Source organism: Sciurus carolinensis, chromosome 10, assembly GCF_902686445.1.
Source record: "Sciurus carolinensis chromosome 10, mSciCar1.2, whole genome shotgun sequence".
NCBI classification, from domain to species: domain Eukaryota; kingdom Metazoa; phylum Chordata; class Mammalia; order Rodentia; family Sciuridae; genus Sciurus; species Sciurus carolinensis.
The window spans coordinates 113,542,486-113,560,587 of NC_062222.1; the positions used below are offsets into that span (position 1 = coordinate 113,542,486).

At 33.7% G+C, this 18,102-nt stretch overlaps 2 non-coding genes across 2 annotated transcripts; both read right to left on the reverse strand.

Moving 5' to 3' along the window:
* Window positions 1-11,486: 11,486 nt before the first annotated feature.
* Window positions 11,487-11,556, reverse strand: LOC124995167 (small nucleolar RNA U2-30). Its single transcript, XR_007110642.1, has one exon. It is a non-coding gene; the product is annotated as a small nucleolar RNA U2-30 (small nucleolar RNA).
* A 194-nt stretch (window positions 11,557-11,750) lies between these two features.
* LOC124995168 (small nucleolar RNA U2-19) lies at window positions 11,751-11,830 on the reverse strand. The gene has a single exon (XR_007110643.1). It is a non-coding gene; the product is annotated as a small nucleolar RNA U2-19 (small nucleolar RNA).
* Between the last annotated feature and the right edge of the window lie 6,272 nt (window positions 11,831-18,102).

Consider the following 18,102-nt stretch of genomic DNA (forward strand, 5'->3'; position numbering starts at 1 on the left):
ACAGATCAAAGTACCAGGAGCAGATTCTTCAGTGCAAAACAGGATGGGGTGGAGTCAAGCAAGCCATTTTGCTTTAGTTGGGCATTGGCACATCTAGGTCATACAAATTCCAGCAGTCAGCCACTTGGCCCAGAAACCACATATTGCAGGCAATCTGGAACAATATTTCATGATTACCAGTTCCTGAGAGCCAGATTCCCGTGTCTGATAGCCCAAGCCTGGTTTTATTTGCAGGCCATAGGTTGCACTCTGCAACAGCCCTTTCCAAGACAGCCTCGCCTCCCCTTAGATCTCTACCCACTCTTTGATTTTTATTTCAAGTAACATTTACTTATATCCTAAGCTACCAACCCTTGACTGAACTATTACCATGAATTTCTACGAGGTCTCCCAGTTTCTCCTCTTGTCTTAAAACAAATGCTAAGAATTCAAAAATGAGAAGAGTTAAGTCACCATTATATTTAGTATCTTGGAAGTGTTTTATCTTCTGGCAGAACTTAAGCAGAAGCACATTGTTGACCTTAATAAAAAGTTTAGCATTCTAAGAGTGATAGAAGACTAATAGAGATGATTAGTTAAGGAAGGATGAACTCTGATCAAAATTTAAACAAATAACTATCTTCTATTTTGACCACACACTGAAAGAAGGAAAGATCAGCAGAATAAGATAAGAGAGGCTACTACTTCTGCAGTACAAGTCAGAGATGATATACAAATAAGATGGTAGTGGTAGAGTCAGAACTTTACAATTTATTTTGATGGTCAAAGCCTAAGACTTTCTGATAACTATATATATATATATATATATATATATATATATGGCTAGGAATTAAGATTTAATCAAATGGACTCAGATTGTTGCCACTTCCAGAAATATGAAAGTTTAGGGAAAAAATAGATTTGATGAAAGAAAACTTATCCAGAGATATATATTGATCATGGTAATTTTTACTAGATTAGATGAGAATAGAAGAAAAATCAATTATTTTGTCTTTGATGTATCTGAAAGAACTGACTGGCATAGAAGGTAGAAGAGCTTGCAGAGGAGATCTGTTTGGGGATTATATGAACTAAACTTAAAACAGCAACAACAAAATACCACTATGTTGGATTTCACACACATGTGAACACATATGCATATATATACATATATATGACATTTAATTATATATAAGTATATGTAATCTATGTTATGTGTATATATGTGTAAAATATGAATATATATATATATATATGAACTTTTTTGAAGAAACAAAAGTAAAAAACAAAACAAAAGCAAAAGTCTAGGAAACAAAGCAAAATAAACCAACAGAATTCCATCCAAATAAAAGCAAAGAGAACAACAACAAACTAACAGGAAAACATGGAGAATGGGAGAAAATATTTTTGAACTATATATCTGATAATCAGGGAGGAGTTTGAAATCCAGAATACATAAGGAACTCTGAAATCTCAATAAATAGACAAATAACCTAATTTAAAAATGGGCAATAGAGTCAAATAAAATATGACATGTAAGTGGTCAATTTTTTTAAAAAAATAACCTTAATACAACCATTTATCAGAGAAAAGAATATGAAAATGAAAATGTGATAACAGCTCACCCCATTAAGATTGACCACTGACAAAAAATTAAAAGTAACAAGCATTGGTAAGGATGTAGAGAAAAGGAAACCTTTGCACACTTTGGTGGCAAGTAAATTAGTAAATTCATGTGGCAAACACTGTAGAGTGCCCTCAAAATATTCAAAATAGAACTACTATATGACCCAGCAATCCCACCCCTCTATGTACATCCCAAGGAAATAAAATCAGTATGTCAAAGAGACATCTGCACTCTCCTGTTCACTACAGCCTTATTCACAAAAACCAAGAAATGGAAAAGTCCATCCACTGGTGAATGAATAAGGAAAATGTGGTGTATGTACAAAATGGAATGCACTTTGGCCTTAAAAAGGAATGAAAATCTCTCACTGGAAACAACATGGATGGAACTGAAGATGATTATGTTAAGTGAAATGAATCATGCACAGAAAGAAAAGCACTTCAAAATCTCACTCTCGTGGAATCTTAAAAGGTTTATCTCAGAAACTGAGAGTAGAATGTTTATGACCAGAGGCTGAAGACAGAAGGGGAAAAGGAAGGAAAGGGGAAATATTTGCTGTCGGGTACTAAGTTATAATCAGAAGGGCCAAGAAGTTCTGGTGTGTTATTGTAGTAGGGTGGTTATCGCTAACAATAAAGTACAAAACAAAGTTAGGGAGCTTGAAAGTTTTGCCACAAAGGAATAATAAATGTTTGAGGAGATAGATATATTTAACATGACTTAAACCTTGCAAAATACAGGCACCTATTGAAACATCATATGGTACCTCATTAATATGTATGATATTTACATTTTCATGTGTTTGTATTTAAAATGTATTGTGTATGGATGAATAAACCACAATGAAAGCAATTTTTCTGCATAATTAACATACATTAATATAAGTAAATAAAAGTAAACTTATTAAAAGATCACCTAGAGAGATGGGGAGCAGGTTCAGAGTAGGTAAAATAAGTACCACGTCCACTTCCTTCTGTGTGAGAAATGTGTAAGACACACATGAAAAGCATGTCTTTCCAAACAAGGAGAAGTGTTAAATAAGCTCAGAAAAAAATCCCAAACATTTCTTTGAAGTGGCTGCATCTGTCTCTTGCTTCTTTTTGCAGTATCCTTTCAGCACTCAAACTTACTGAAGCACACAATAAAAACAAAGAAAACTTTTTGTTCCGCTTTGCTCTGGACCTCATTACCAAGCCAGACCCATCATTTGCCTGCAGTACCTTAGAATCCCATCTCTACTTACTCTAAAGGAGACCTTGGTGAAAACTATTTTGCAACTGAGGTTTCAAGTAACCCTAGTATTCAGTCCTATTCTCACCTGTACTTCTTAGCTGAATCCAGCAGTTAGACCGAGGTTCCAGCCCATTCAGCTTCAGATCAAGCTGACTTCAGGCCAAGGTCAGTTATAAAACAGATACAGGCTTTAGCCTTTGACTCTATGAGTTGAAATGGAGCCTGTAGCATACTATGTACTATAACTCATCAGCTAAGCTATATGTTGTTGCTTTTAACTCCTACCAATGAAATAGACTCTCTTTTTGTTAAGAAAAGTTTCATTTTAAATTGTATACACTGAACCTTTCCATTTTCTGCAGATAGATAAAATTTTGGCCTCAATTAAAATAAAATTTTACAATCATAAGGATTTTGACCCTTAATGGTATGTTTCTCCTAAATTCAGACAGTGACAAGATCTAAAATTTGTTTTTCTCCATACTTTGAAATTATCTTCAGCAAAATAATTTTCACATTTCAAAGTGAGAATCAGAAGACTATTTGTACTAGGCAACCTCTGGTGCCAGGAATAGTTTTTTCTTTTTCACACAGAATATAAAAACTGATCTCAAAAGACTGATCTCCACAACCATTTTTACACTGAGTATGTGAACACAGACACAATCCCAAAGGTCATTAGCTAGTCACAGCTTGGCATTTTATCAACATCAGGGTGCATTTCTTAGTACCTGAATCTTGTGCTTCCATTTTCCAGGATTAATACATAGCATTGTTCTTGCTAATACTCCAAAGGGATGTTACAAATAGAAAGTAAGAGTTTCAGGAAAAAAAAAATTGAAAACACAACGGAAAAAAGAAGCAGCAAACAAGGAGCTAAAATAAATGGGAGACACTGGAAGAGTGAAATAAGATAAGCAAGGCAAAACATAAAAGACTGAGGACTCCATGATTCCTAAGGGAAAAATACATATATTTCTTTTTTGTACTCAGTTGGAATTAAATGATTTTTTTTTTCATACGCTGTGTTGTCTTTCTGTCCCCATTCTCACATAAAATATTTCAAGAAGACAAATTGCTCCTTCGTGTAACATTTTATAGAGGTGGATGACTTTAAGATGCTGGCAAGGTTGATTTTAGGAAATATTGTGTGATAAGAGAAATGAGTTTGGGACAATGTCTGGGTTGCCTTCCTGAGCTTTCACCCCCTAAATGTTTTCATTTCTTCCTGACCGTAGACCTCACAGCCATCTTTCTGCCTTGGTCTCAATGCACAAGTCACTTAATACCCTCAAGCAGGTGCACATGGAGAGTCCATGAGATTAAATATGGGATGTGGAAGCACATGGGTCACAGATGTCAAAAGGTACATCTCTGGTCTGCTGTGAAGTCTGTACTTTACTGAGGACTCCACCTGCTGCAACTTTCAGGTCTACCACTCTGTTCCTACTAAAATGTGATTCCTCAGGCTTCTCTGAATCAATGACTCAACACAACATGGATATGTAAGCACATTCATTATAGTAAGATAAAGGAGTTTCACCAGAAAATTCTGACTAAATGATTTATTTTCAGTTTGACTAAAGCTTTGTTAGGGCCATGTTACATCCCCAAATCTTCCTCCTCAACACTCCTTCCATGGGTAGAAGATAAAAACCTCTGTATACAGATTCTACTTTCCTTTCTCTACTCCTCTGCACAATACATGTCTTGAATATCTAATTCTATCTTAAGTGTCTGCTGTGTGTGGTCTTAAACTAATGCACATGGTACTAGGATATTTAAGAAAGTAAATGGCAAAATTAATATTTGGGGCTTGGTCATTAATTGCCTAGCAGAAAAGAATATATCATACTGAATGGTAAGAGAAGCTCCAACAGAATATGGCACCAATAAAGCATAACATCCTGACTGCTAAAGATCGTTCTTTCATCTTCCTGGGAAAATGTTGAAAAGTCTCACCCTTTCAGGAGCTAAATATCTGGAGAGATGACATGTGCTAACAAGTTACCAATATAAGCTTGTAATTGTTAATTTGAATTAATTCATCAAAGAAGGATAATGAGAGCCATATGGATATTTAATAAGTAGTTAAATGCTATGAGGATCAAAGAATATCTTTAGTCAAGGGCAGAAACAACTGACCATCAAACTAGAATCTAATAGTCTCAGATATCCAAGAACATATTAATGCCCAGCCGAAGATCTGTGACTTGGTTGTAAAAAACCTTAACCCCTAACATGTAGACTGAAGAAGTCTGTAAGGAACTTCTGAGGATGTTGGATTTACAGTTTCTCTTGAACTTGGGCTTGCAGATGCACTCTATCCTTCTGTAGTAGGCTTTAAGTGTGCATAGTGCTGATGAGAACTCTGTCATTAGGAAACAGTTACTTCCCTCAGAAGTTGCATTTGTTCAAACTAGGGTTGATTTCAATATAAATTAGCTAGGGGAATGCCTAGCTTATATAAAGGTGCAAAAAGAGATTATTTTTTCAAAAGGAGAGGGAGAAATTATCTAACAAGTACTAGGTGGGGCCAAGAAAGTTATCCTAGGATTGGATTTTAGAGAGTTTTTTCTGAGAATTAGAATATAAAACCAGAAAAGCAAAAATTAAACCAAAGAAGATATTCCAGAGTTTATGGCAAACCAAACATTAGGTGCTCCTTCAAACCTTAGTGAGGTACAGTTGTCCAAAGTGATAAAGAAAGTAAGAGGAGTAGGATTAAAGAGACAAATAAGAAGTTATAATAGATTGACACATAATGCAAGGCCAGATGAGCTGTCAAATAATTATGTTTTACATAATCAGCCCCAAGGACACATCCCTCTCAAGGACCATCTGGAATGCACTTACAAGAAGGGTAGCAACTTCATTGTTCTCTGCAGGATGTTTCTGAAATTAAGGAAACAGTCACAAAATAGGGCTTATTAATTCATCGGGAATAATAGGCCTGAGTTGATAAGGTCAGGTGCAGCACTTAAACTTCAGAAGATGAAAGGACATAATTATTTTTTATTTGTTCTTTTTAATTGTGCATGACAGTAGAGTCTATTTTGACATATTTATAAAAATATGAAGTACATCTTATTCTAGTTAGGATTCCACTCTTGTGGTTGTACATGATGTGGATATGCAATACGATATATTTGTATATAGGAAAGTTAAGTCAGATTCATATCACTGTCGTTCCTATTCTTGTCTCCCCTCCCTTCCCTTCATTCCCCTTGGACTAATCTACTGAACTTATATTCTGTAGATTCCCACCCCCACATTGTGGGTTACCATTCACATATCAGAGAGAATATTTGAACTTTGGATTTTGGGGATTGACTTATTTTACTTAGCATAATAGTCTCCAGATCCATCCATTTACCAGCAAATGTCATAAGTCATTCTTTTTTTTTTTTTTTGGCTGAGTACTATTCCACTGTGTGTGTGTGTGTGTGTGTGTGTGTGTGTGTTGGTGTGTGTGTGTGTAACATTTTATTTTTTCATTCATCTGTTCAAGGTCACCTAGGTTTGTTCCACAGCTTAGCTATTGTGAATTGAGATACTATAAAAACATTGATTCAACTGTGTCACTGTAGTATTCTGATTTTAAGTCCTTTAAATACATACCAAAGAGTAGGATAACTGTGTCAATGGGAGGTTCCATTCCAAGTTTTCTGAGGATCTCCATATTACTTTCCAGAGTGTTTCCACCAATTGCTCAAACTATTCCTATTAGCAGATGTCAAATATTTAGAAGACCCAAAAATTACACCAGAAAACTTTTAGAACTTATAAATGAATTCAGCAAAGCAATAGCATATGATATTAAAACCCATAAATCAATTGCATTCTTATATACCAATGATGAATCAACTGTAAGAGAAATTAGGAAAACTACCTCATTCACAATAGCCTCAAAAAACAAACAAACAAAAACGTGGGAATCAATCTAACAAAAGAAGTGAAAAACTTCTACGATGAAAACTGTAGAACACTAAGGAAAGAAACTGAAGAAAACCTTAGAAGATGGAGGATCTCCCATGTTCTTGGATAAGCAGAATTAATATTATCAAAATGGCCACATCTGTTATGATTTAGATATGAGCTGACCCCAAAAGGTCACGTGTGAGACAATGAAAGAAGGTTCAGAGGATAAATGATTGGGTTGTAAGAGTCTTAACCCAATACGTGAATCAATCCCCCAATAGGGATTAACTGAGTGATAACTGAAGTAGTAGAGTGTGACTAAAGGAGATGGAATTGGGTGTGGCTTTGGGGTATATATTTGCATTTGGTGAGTGAAATTTCTGCTTCCTGATAATTCGAGCTGCTTCCTTCTGCCACACTCTTCCACCATGATGTTCAGTCTCATCTCGAGCCCAGAGGAGTGGAGTCAGCCTTCTATGGACTAAGACCTCTGAAACTGTGAGCCCTCAAATAAACTTTCTCTGTTAGAGTTGTACTGGTCAGATCCTTTATTCACAGCAGCAAAATAGCTGACTAAAACGTTACCAAAAGTGCTAAAAAGATTTAAAATATATGAAAAAGTGCTCATCATGTCTAGTAACTAGAGAAATGCAAAGTAAAATCACCCTAAGATTTCATCTAACTACAATTAGAATGACTATTATAAAGAACACAAGCAATAATAAGTGTTGGCATAGATGTGGGGAAAAAGGCACACTCATACATTGCTGGTGGGATTGCAAATTTGTGCAGCCATTCTGGAAAGCAGTACGGAGATTCCTCAGAAAACTTGGAATGGACCCACAATTTGACCCAGCTATTCCACTCCTCAGTTTATACCCAAAGGACTTAAAATCAGCATACTATAGTGATGCAGCCATATCAATGTTCATAGCAGCTTAATTCACAATAGCTAGATTGTGGAACCAACTGAGATGCCCTTCAATTGATGAATGGATAAAGAAACTGTGGTATGTGTATACACAATGGAAAATTACTCAGCCATAAAGAAGATAAAATTATGGCTTTTGCTGGTAAATGGATGAAGTTGGAAAATATCATATCATGCTAAGTGAAATAGGCCAAGTCCAAAAAAACCAAAAGCCAAATGTTTTCTCTGATAAGTGGATGATGATATATAAAAAAGAGTGAAGATGGAGAGAAGAGAAGAATGAAGGAACTTTGGATGGTGTAGAAGAAAATGGAGTGGGAGGACTGGGGAATGGAAAGATAGTAGAATGAAACAGTATTACCCTATTTATGATTACAAGAATGGTATGAATCTACATTGTGTACAACCATAGAAATGAAAAGTTGTACCCCATTTGTGTACAATGAATCAAAATGCAGTCTGTAAAAATAAAAAAAATTTAAAAACTATAAAAAAGATTTAATGCAATTGCAGTTAAAATTCCAATGACATTCTTCATAAAAATAGAAAAAGCAATCACAAAATTTGGAAGTTTGGAAGGACATGTGAATCTTTGAAATATGCTACCTTCCCCCTAATAAAATAATGATAAGAATAAATTCCTATGTTTACTCACAGGAATGATTAGTGCCACCATTAAAATTTTAATGTAGGGTAATTCTATGTTTGATGTTTTAATTCATTCCACCTTTCTCATTCCTGAAACATTCAGACATCTCCTGGAGAAAAACTGTTGACTACTACAAACTCCCTTTGTAGTAGACAAAATTGAAGTTATTGGGTCAAATGTCTTTTTGCTTATTCAACAATATGTGGAAAGAATATTTTCTTCTAGTCCAATTATAAAAGAGGATCAGAGGAAGTTTACATTCATGTGGGATGGACAAGAATACTCATTTCCAACTTGCTCCAGCTACTTCAATCGTGGCTGTTATAATGCTGTCTTGAGAGATTGAACAATCTGAAAGTACACTAATCACACTGATCTCCTGATACCTATTCTCTTAACCAGTATATCTTGAGGGATCTGAACTAGAACTAACAAATTTATAATATATCTTTAGGTGGACAGGGCCCAGTTTCTACCATGACTTAAGAAAAGTAATTTACCCAAATAAACTAGTGTTTAAAAATGACTTAGAGTTGCTGGTTTAAATCAAGTGTTCTCCAAAGATTTTGTTCATGGCTCAACTCCTTAGTTAAAACCAAAAACAATAAAATGAAGAAAAAGACAAGCAAAACCAAAAATTAGAAAAAAACAACAAAAACTGGAAAAAAAGTAATAAGTTATCATTAACATGTTTCTACAATGTTTATCACCAGGGTTAAAAATTGGTTACTCATGTTTACCAAATTGAAGATATCTCATTCATTTTTTAATGTCACTGTAATACTCTGTTGCAATTTATGCAATTAAGTCAGATTTATACAAGAATATTAATAATGAATAGAAATATAAAGTAGCTATATTGCAAAAGTGACATAAATATTTTTTTATTTTCAAAAGAAGAGGCCTAAAATGCTCTGATATAACTATATGCTTACAATTTAAATACTTGATACAATTGGTTAATATTTATTGAGTATTCTTATATTATAAACATCATTCTCACTTTTTTTTCAGTACTGGAAATTGAACCCAGGGTCTCATGAACACTGGAAAAGTACTCTACCATTGAGCTACATCTTCAGTCCTATAACATTGATATATTTTCCATTAAGAAAAATACTGTGAGATAATTATTATTTTAATAACCTCAGTCCTAGCAGGAAAATGATGTTATATTCAAAATGAAAAATTTGAGATTATGTTATAAAAAAAGAGAGATACTATTTTAAAAAGTCATTGGTATAGTGAAACTATAAGTGGTTTTCCTGTGTCCTGGATATTCAGGACAGCGGATTACACATTGAAGAGAAATCTAGAAGCTAAAATTGGTAAGGACTCGATGATATCTTGGATATTGAAGATAGGTGAAAAAAGAGAATTCTCCCATGTTTTCCTTACACAATTGCATGGTTTGGTCTACCATTTCTCTGAGGCAAGTAATGCTAGGTAATAATCAAACAAAAGACAGATTTTAACCATTTGTACTTGAGAGTTGGTGCTCATATAAGTCTTTGTAGATACATAGAGGAGCCAGTATTCATAGTTAATAATTACAATCATGAACATAGATTGAATAAACTGTAGTGCATGTATCTATTGCATGCAAAGGAGTAGTAATCTTTTTTAAATAGATAATTCATTTTAATTGCATAATATTCTATGTTTTAGTCAACTTTTTCGCTGCTGTGACTCAAGGACCCAACCAGAACAATTGTAGTGGAGGAAGTTTACTTGAGGGCTCACAGTTTTATAGGTCTTAGTCCATAGAAGGCTGGTTCCATTTTTCAGGGTTTGAGGTAAGGCTGGGCATCATGACTGAAGAGTGTGGCAGAGGGAAGAAGCTCACATGATGATCAAGAAGCAAGAGAGAGAGGACTCCACTTGCCAGATGCAAATATATACCCCAAAGCCATGTCTCAATTCCCACCTCCTCTAGCCACACCCACCACTTCATATACCGCTCAGTTAATTCCTATCAGGGGATGGATTCACTGATTAGGTTAAGACTCTTACAACCCAATCATTTCTCCTCTAAACCTTCTTTCATTGTATCAAGTAAGCTTTTGGGAGACACCTCACATTCAAACCATAATATTCTATTAATATTAGTCAAAATCTTTCTCAGAAAATAATATTTTTCTAATTACCTTAACACCTGGGAAAACCCATAGCAGGCATAAGTAATGTTGGATTAAGTGTTATATGAAGAACCAAATGTCTTAAAAATAAAGAGGGTAAAGTTAAAGGAAGGTGCTCAGTTGGAATAACTTCTTTTAATTAAAATGTTTTTAGTATATAAAAATTCACTTATTCTAAGTGTTCTGTGACTAAGCATTATTTTTGTACAGAATGAATTTTGTTAAAATGGAAACTCTAGTCAAAACATTGACCATCTTTTCAATGAAAATTGCTTAAGTTTCATGTGTTATTTTAAAATTTAGGTATATTGTATTATTAAAAAATGTGGTGATTAAAGATAAGCTAGTCAGATTACAGAGGACTGTTTATGACATACAACACAGAATTGACTTTGTGTCTTTCTGAACATCAAGGAAAGAAATGAGACTGACTGAAAATTTCATTCAAATGGAGAAGAACAATTGGATTTGGAGATTGTTTAGAAAGAGAAGGAACCTATTTTATTTAATTTTTTATAAAGTATTAGACTAATTCTCATGAGTACAAAGCAATCTGAGGTTGACAAGAGAATATCTTTTGAGTGGAAGCCTCCAAAATAAGCAAAATGTAATCAAAATGCTTCTTAGTGGCATGCCCATAATGTCAGATGTTGCAATTATCTGTGTGTTTTTTTCTCATCATCACAACCCTTAATGGATATTATTTACCAGTTTTCATCATGATAAAATTGAGACTCAGATAAGTTAGCTAATTTTTCTCAAAATCATGTAGTTACATAAAATATTAGAACTATTGATTCTTTCCCTGCTAATTCCAAAACATTTTCTCCTTCAGTCTCTCATGCTATGCCGAAGCATAACATGTACAAATTAGAGCTAATAAAATAATAAAAGTAAGTAGAAAATATTTCTGAGACTTAAAAAGTTATTTCAAATAATCATTGGGGTTGCCTTTTCAATAAAATATTATACTATATAATCTGATTTCTTTCTTTTTTTTTTTTTTTCTGAGCTCAGGTCAAGTGTAGAAACCTTCATAGTTACAAAGGTCAGTAGTAAAACTTTTTCATCATTGCTCAGAAATGATTAGCCTTAGAGAGACAGACAGACACACACACACACACACACACACACACACACTCCCCACCCCCAATCTCATCCATTAGCATGTCCTCAGTTATTCACTGTGACTTTTATAACACACACACACACACACACACACACACACCAGAAACAAGCCCAAACTGTTTTAAATTACTTTATAGTTTTGCTTCTCAGAACACTACAGATCATGTATCAGATTGACTGTGAAGTCTTCTGATGCTCAGATTTGGCTATTTTCATCATTGATCTACTGTAATAAGAGCAGATCTCAGAGAATATAATCTGAATTCTTGCCAGGGAATATATCGTTTAATTCTGTGAGTTCAAAACTATTAAAAATTGAAGTAATTTGTTTATACTGCCTAGTGTTTTTAAGTTACCTAACAATATCACAGTCTACTTTTTCTTTAGTGTTGTGGTTGAGTTTTAGTAATATACATTTTAAAATTCAATACATTGGTCAGTGTAACATCGAGTATTGTGATGGAAGTTTTAGCTGAACTTTTGAAAAGTTCTTTACTTGTAGGAAGTTTCAAACAAGGTTGTTTCTTGAACAGGGTATGGAGTAACAAATATTCTGATTTTCCATGATTTAAAATGAAATGTATAATCACTTGGCTTTATAACTTTTTCACTAGTTTCAATCACTTTCTGTGGTTTGAGATCAATTCTCCTTATTTAAAGAATGAGTGGCTTTGTTCTGTACTAGTAGTTATTTGTGTAACCTATCATATCTCTTAATTCAGCATAAGTGCAAGCACTTCAGATATATATCCACTGTGATAAAGAAATTGACAATGAGATTGTCACTGAGATACTCCAAGATTGATGATCCTTCCTAAACATAAGACATCATTATTAGTTCAGGGTCACCAAAAAAGAAATCTCTGAACTGTCAAAAGTGTCAGATTACTTTTCTCTAGACATTGCCTATATTTTGCTCTGGTTAGTTAAGTCTCTATTTTGTATGTAAAAAAATATAATAAAGTTGATATGATATTAAATTTTAATAACTTACATTCACTGATAATTCTTAAATTATATCTGTTCACTCTTCCTCTTATATTTTAGCTGAAAATGCAAAATGGATTCTTTTTTGTTGAATTTTAGTCATTAAACATTTGATCATAAAATATTATCTATTACATTTAATAGATAAAATGTAATATAGATAATGTAAAAGCATTCTTTAAAAAATTCATATAAGATATTTTCTTGAATTCATTAAAATATAATAAATTTTATTAAAATTCATTTCTTTACAAGTATTAAAATAAAAAATCAGGAGGTAGGTTTGGAAAATTATTATATTTATATCAAATAATATATGTGACATATATACATTCATATGTGTATTTATGTTAGTTTGGAGTCAAAAGTAGTTGGATTTATTCATTAACTTACATGTAGGTTTTTTATGCACATTGCTTTTGTATAGAGATTGTTTTTACTGCTCCCTGGAACAGATGCCAAATTTTATCTGGCTTTACTTAATTTCAGCCAGGAAGGATGGAGTTAAATATGTTCCAAGAATTTTCTGAATTTTCAACCTAATATGTAATGCTTCATCACATTCCATAAAAGTTGAAGTCTTTTACTGGTCATTTATAGCCAAACCATTGGCAAAGTTGAAGTGCAAAGAGTAAAAACATAACAAAGATGATGTTTAGTTCTAGGCATTTACAAGGAGTTTTTTGAGATTTCCATGAAAGTACATCAAAATAGTTTGGGAATAAAGTGAATATTATGATAATCCTTATTTGCTGATAAGTGAAGACATGTGAAATTTAATTTTGTGCCTCAGAATATTGTTTTAATTAGGGGTAATTGTGTCTTGCATAAGCAGTAAGTTTATAAAATGTTTTCATAATTAATGTTGTTATTTTTATATGCTAAATTGTACCTTTGTGTGTTAGTTATAGAAAAATGTTCCACACTACTAGGTATCTTGAAGAGCAGGTAGCTACAATCAGATTGTTTAGCTGGAGAGATACCTCAAGGTATATTCTCACAATCCAGATCTAAACAGATTTGCTTATTTTCTTTTTTATTTAATCAGTACTATTAAAAATGTTTCAATTAAAATTAAGATTTTTTTTCTGCTTAAAATAATCTAATGTGTGGTTCATTTATTTATTCCTGAATAACATTATTAAAACTAATTTTTGAGCAACTATGTATACTAGGATATTAAACAGAAACAAGGTATTCAATCCTCTAAAAACATACTTTTAGAAGCTTTTAAATGTTTTGCATTGAAACATATACACTGTACTCTAAGCAAACAAATGGAATTACCACTCAATTCTGTCACTCATGATCTTTAATGCTTCCAAGGATCCAGCATCACTATAATAGAAAAATCAAAATAATCTCTATCATTTGGGGAACAAAAGAATATTGTATGCATCACAAAATTCTGGGATGGCTCTTACCATCATATATTTATTTGAATCATATTTATGTTAAAAGGATTAACATCTCAAGAACACATATATTTCCCTCAGCTTGCATTCACATTTGATTCTCATTGTTTCAGATGTGCACCATATCTTATTTCATGAAGAGAAAAATAAGACTGCAAAAGGCAGAGTTACTCTCCTAAAACTCAAATTCTAACACATACTGTGATCTAATTGTTCATTCAGATCTTTCGATCCTTGATCCTGCGGGGTTTTTTTTGGTGGGGGGAGGGTACTGGGAATTAAACCAGAGACACTTTTGCCACTGAGCTACATCCCCGGCCCTTTTATTTATTTATTTATTTTTATTGTGAGATAGAGTCTCGCTAAATTGGTGAGGCTGGCTTCAACTTGGAATCCTCTTGTCTCAGCCTCCTGAGTCAATAGGATCACAGTCATGTACCAATATGCACTCCTGTAACACTTTTACACTACAAGGGAATATTCTTGTAATATCTATGAAATTTGAAATCTATTATTGCTTTATTGACTATATACCACTTAGTTACACGGACCATGGATTCTTAAATTGTAGTTCAGTTACATTTGTATAACTAGAAATATTGTATATATGAAGTTTACATGACTGAACTACTTTTGTCTAAATAAATATTTTATGTAATTCAGTTTTTGAATAAAAATTGCTTCACTATAGTTATTGAAGTTACTGCTCACTTGTGGGTGGGCTGGCTAGTCAGTGTTGATGGTTTTTTATTTCCCAGCCTTCTTCAAATTTAAACTAAATAGATGAATTTTCTTTATTCTATAAAAACTATGGCTACTTTTTTTTCTTAGCAATATTTGATGTTTCTTAAAATTGTCAACTCAAGTTTCTCTATATATTGTGTAGTATTGAAAGCAGAACAATTATTTCCATCTGGCATTGGCACCCAAATCTGTTTCTCAAAATGTTTGGATAAATTTCTTAGATCATCCATGTCCTGATCCACCTCCTCATTTTCCTCTTCCTCCACTTCTCCCTTCTCCTTTTCTTTCTTTAAGTTTGTTCTTTAACAGATTTCAGAGACACAGAATGAGTAAAATCTGCCATCGAGTGGAAACTGCTGATGTCTGGAAATGAAGTAAATTTTGATTTTTATTGATTGCTTTTGGTTCACTCCTCTCTTCGCCTCTACAACTCCTCTTCTTTTGTCATTTTTAACTACCTTTTCTTCTTTTTATACTGTATTTCTTGTTTGGGATGTCCTTGCCTGAACTAGGAATCCTCCCAACAGATTGGAATTAGAAGATGACCTTCACAGATCACTATCATCTGTCAGAGATCTTGGCACAACATCAGAAAACATGTGAAGTGAGTAACGGTCAAGTAAGAAGTAAAAGTATCTTTATCTATTTTTATATTATGTTTTTAAAATACATCTATTGCTCTAGAAGATCTCCTTGATCTTATAGATTTATTGTTATTAAAATCATATTTTCTTATCTCAAAACAATATATGAAATCATAATTAATGATCAATATTTAAAAGGATGATAAATTGTTTAAAGGAAATTAATGCTAATACCTTAGGCTTGGATTTTGTGACTATTGTCAGAGGCCAATGTCATCTCTTTCAATATCAATTGTGTTTTAGCAAGTTAAAAAAATTATTTACATATGTTGCCCTCATATTATCTGCAATTTTTTTTTTCCCCCTAAAATCGAATCTCTAGTTTTGCCATTAATCACAACACTGAGAATTCTCAGTATCAAGAGGGAGGTGTCTCAGTAGCTAGGGAAAGTATCCATGCACTGCCCATGTGACATATATTGTCCTAGGGTCCTACCTTTGTGAGGCTGGAAATGTAACAGTTTGCCCTGGGAGTTTCTCAAAATTGTAACTTCTTTCTGGAGCCAGAATCTACCACTCACCCAGTGACTACAACATGCGGCAATACATAGTACCTTTAAGATTACTGTCTTAGTTTCACCGTGAACTTGAAAAAGATCTATACAAATAACTCACATAGAAAATAGAAAGGCTCATACGAGATAAAAATCACCCTACTAGCAATCAAAGAATGCAAGTTTTCATGATTTTAAATAATTTAGTCTGGGTGAGCATGCAATAAAACAGACCTTCTTAGTGGCTGCTGGAAGGAAGGAAAAAAGCTTTTGGCCCAGTAACTCTATTGATATTAAATATTCCCAGTGAAAAAGTCAGAAATGCATATGATAATTTCTTAACACTGATGCAAAGGGTAGTTTTATATATGTATTTATTTATTTATTTATTCTTGTGAGGATGTGCTTTGTCCACTTTTATAAAATTTATTTTAATTGTAAACAAATGGGATACATGTTTCTGTTTGTACACGGAGCAACAGCATATCATTTGCATATTCATACATTTACATAGAGTAATGATGTTTGATTCATTCCGTTATTTTTTTCCTTCCCCCCCACCCCTCCCACCTCTCTTTTCACTCTATACAGTCCCTCCTTCCTCCATTCTTGCCCCCCTCCCACCCCCCATTACGTGTCATCATCCGCTTATTGGTGAGATCACTCGTCTTTTGGATTTTTGTGATTGACTTATCACACTTAACATGATATTCTCCAATTTCATCCATTTGCCTGCAAATGCCATAATTTTATTATTCTTTATGGCTGAGTAATATTCCATTGTATATATATACCACAGTTTCTTTATCCATTATCAATTGAAGGGCATCAAGGTTGGTTTCATACTCTGGTTATTGTGAAATCGAGCAGCTATGAACATTGATGTGGCTGTATCTCTGTAGTATGCTGATTTTAAGCCCTTTGGGTATAGGCCAAGGAGTGGGATAGCTGGGTCAAATGGTAGGTCCATTCCAAGTTCTCTAAGGAATCTCCACACTGCTTTCCAGAGTGGCAGCACTAATTTGCACTCCCACCAGCAATGTATGAGTGTACCTTTTTCCCCACATCCTCTCCAACACCTATTGTTGCTTGTGTTCTTGATAATCACCATTCTAATTGGGGTGAGGTGGAATCTTGATTTGCATTTCTCTTATTACTAAAGATGGTGAACATTTTTTCATATGTTTGTTGATTGCTTGTAGATCTTCTTCTGTGAAGTGTCTGTTCATATCCTTAGCCCATTTGTCGATTGAGTTATTTGTATTCTTGGTGTAGAGTTTTTTGAGTTCTTTATATAATCTGGAAATTAGTGCTCTATCTGAAGTATGAGTGGCAAAGATTTTCACCCACTCTGTAGGCTCTCTCTTCACATTGCTGATAATTTCCTTTGCTGAGAGAAAGCTATTTAGTTTGAATCTATCCCAGTTATTGATTCTTGCTTTTATTTCTTGTGCTATGGGAGTCCTGTTAAGGAAGTCTGATCCTGGGCCAACAAGTTGAAGATTTGGACGTACTTTTTCTTCTATAAGATGCAGGGTCTCTGGTCTGATTTCAAGGTCCTTGATCCATTGTGAGTTGAGTTTTGTGCAGGGTGAGAGATAGGGGTTTAGTTTCATTCTGTTGCATATGGATTTCCAGGTTTACCAGCACCAATTGTTGAAGAGGCTATCTTTTCTCCATTGCATATTTTTGGAACCTTTGTCTAGTATTAGAAAATTGTATGTATTTGGTTTTGTGTCCGTGTCCTCTATTCTGTACCATTGATCTGCCTGTCTATTTTGGTACCAGTACCATGCTGTTTTTGTTACTATTGCTTTGTAGTATAGTTGAAGTTCTGGTATTGCGATACCCCCTGTTTGATCTTTCCTGTTAAGGATTGCTTTAGCTATTCTGGGTTTCTTATTCTTCCAGATGAATTTCATGATTGCTTGCTCTATTTCTGTAAGGTACATCATTGGGATTTTAATTGGAATTGCATTGAATCTGTATAGCACTTTTGGTAGTATGGCCATTTTGACAATATTAATTCTGCCTAACCAACAACATGGGAGATCTTTCCATTTTTAAGGTCTTCCTTAATTTCTTTCTTCAATGTTTTGTAGTTTTCATTGTAGATGTCTTTTACCTCTTGGGTTAGATTGATGCCGAGGTATTTTATTTTATTTTTTTGAGGCTATTGCAAATGGAGTTGTTTTCCTCATTTCCCTTTCAG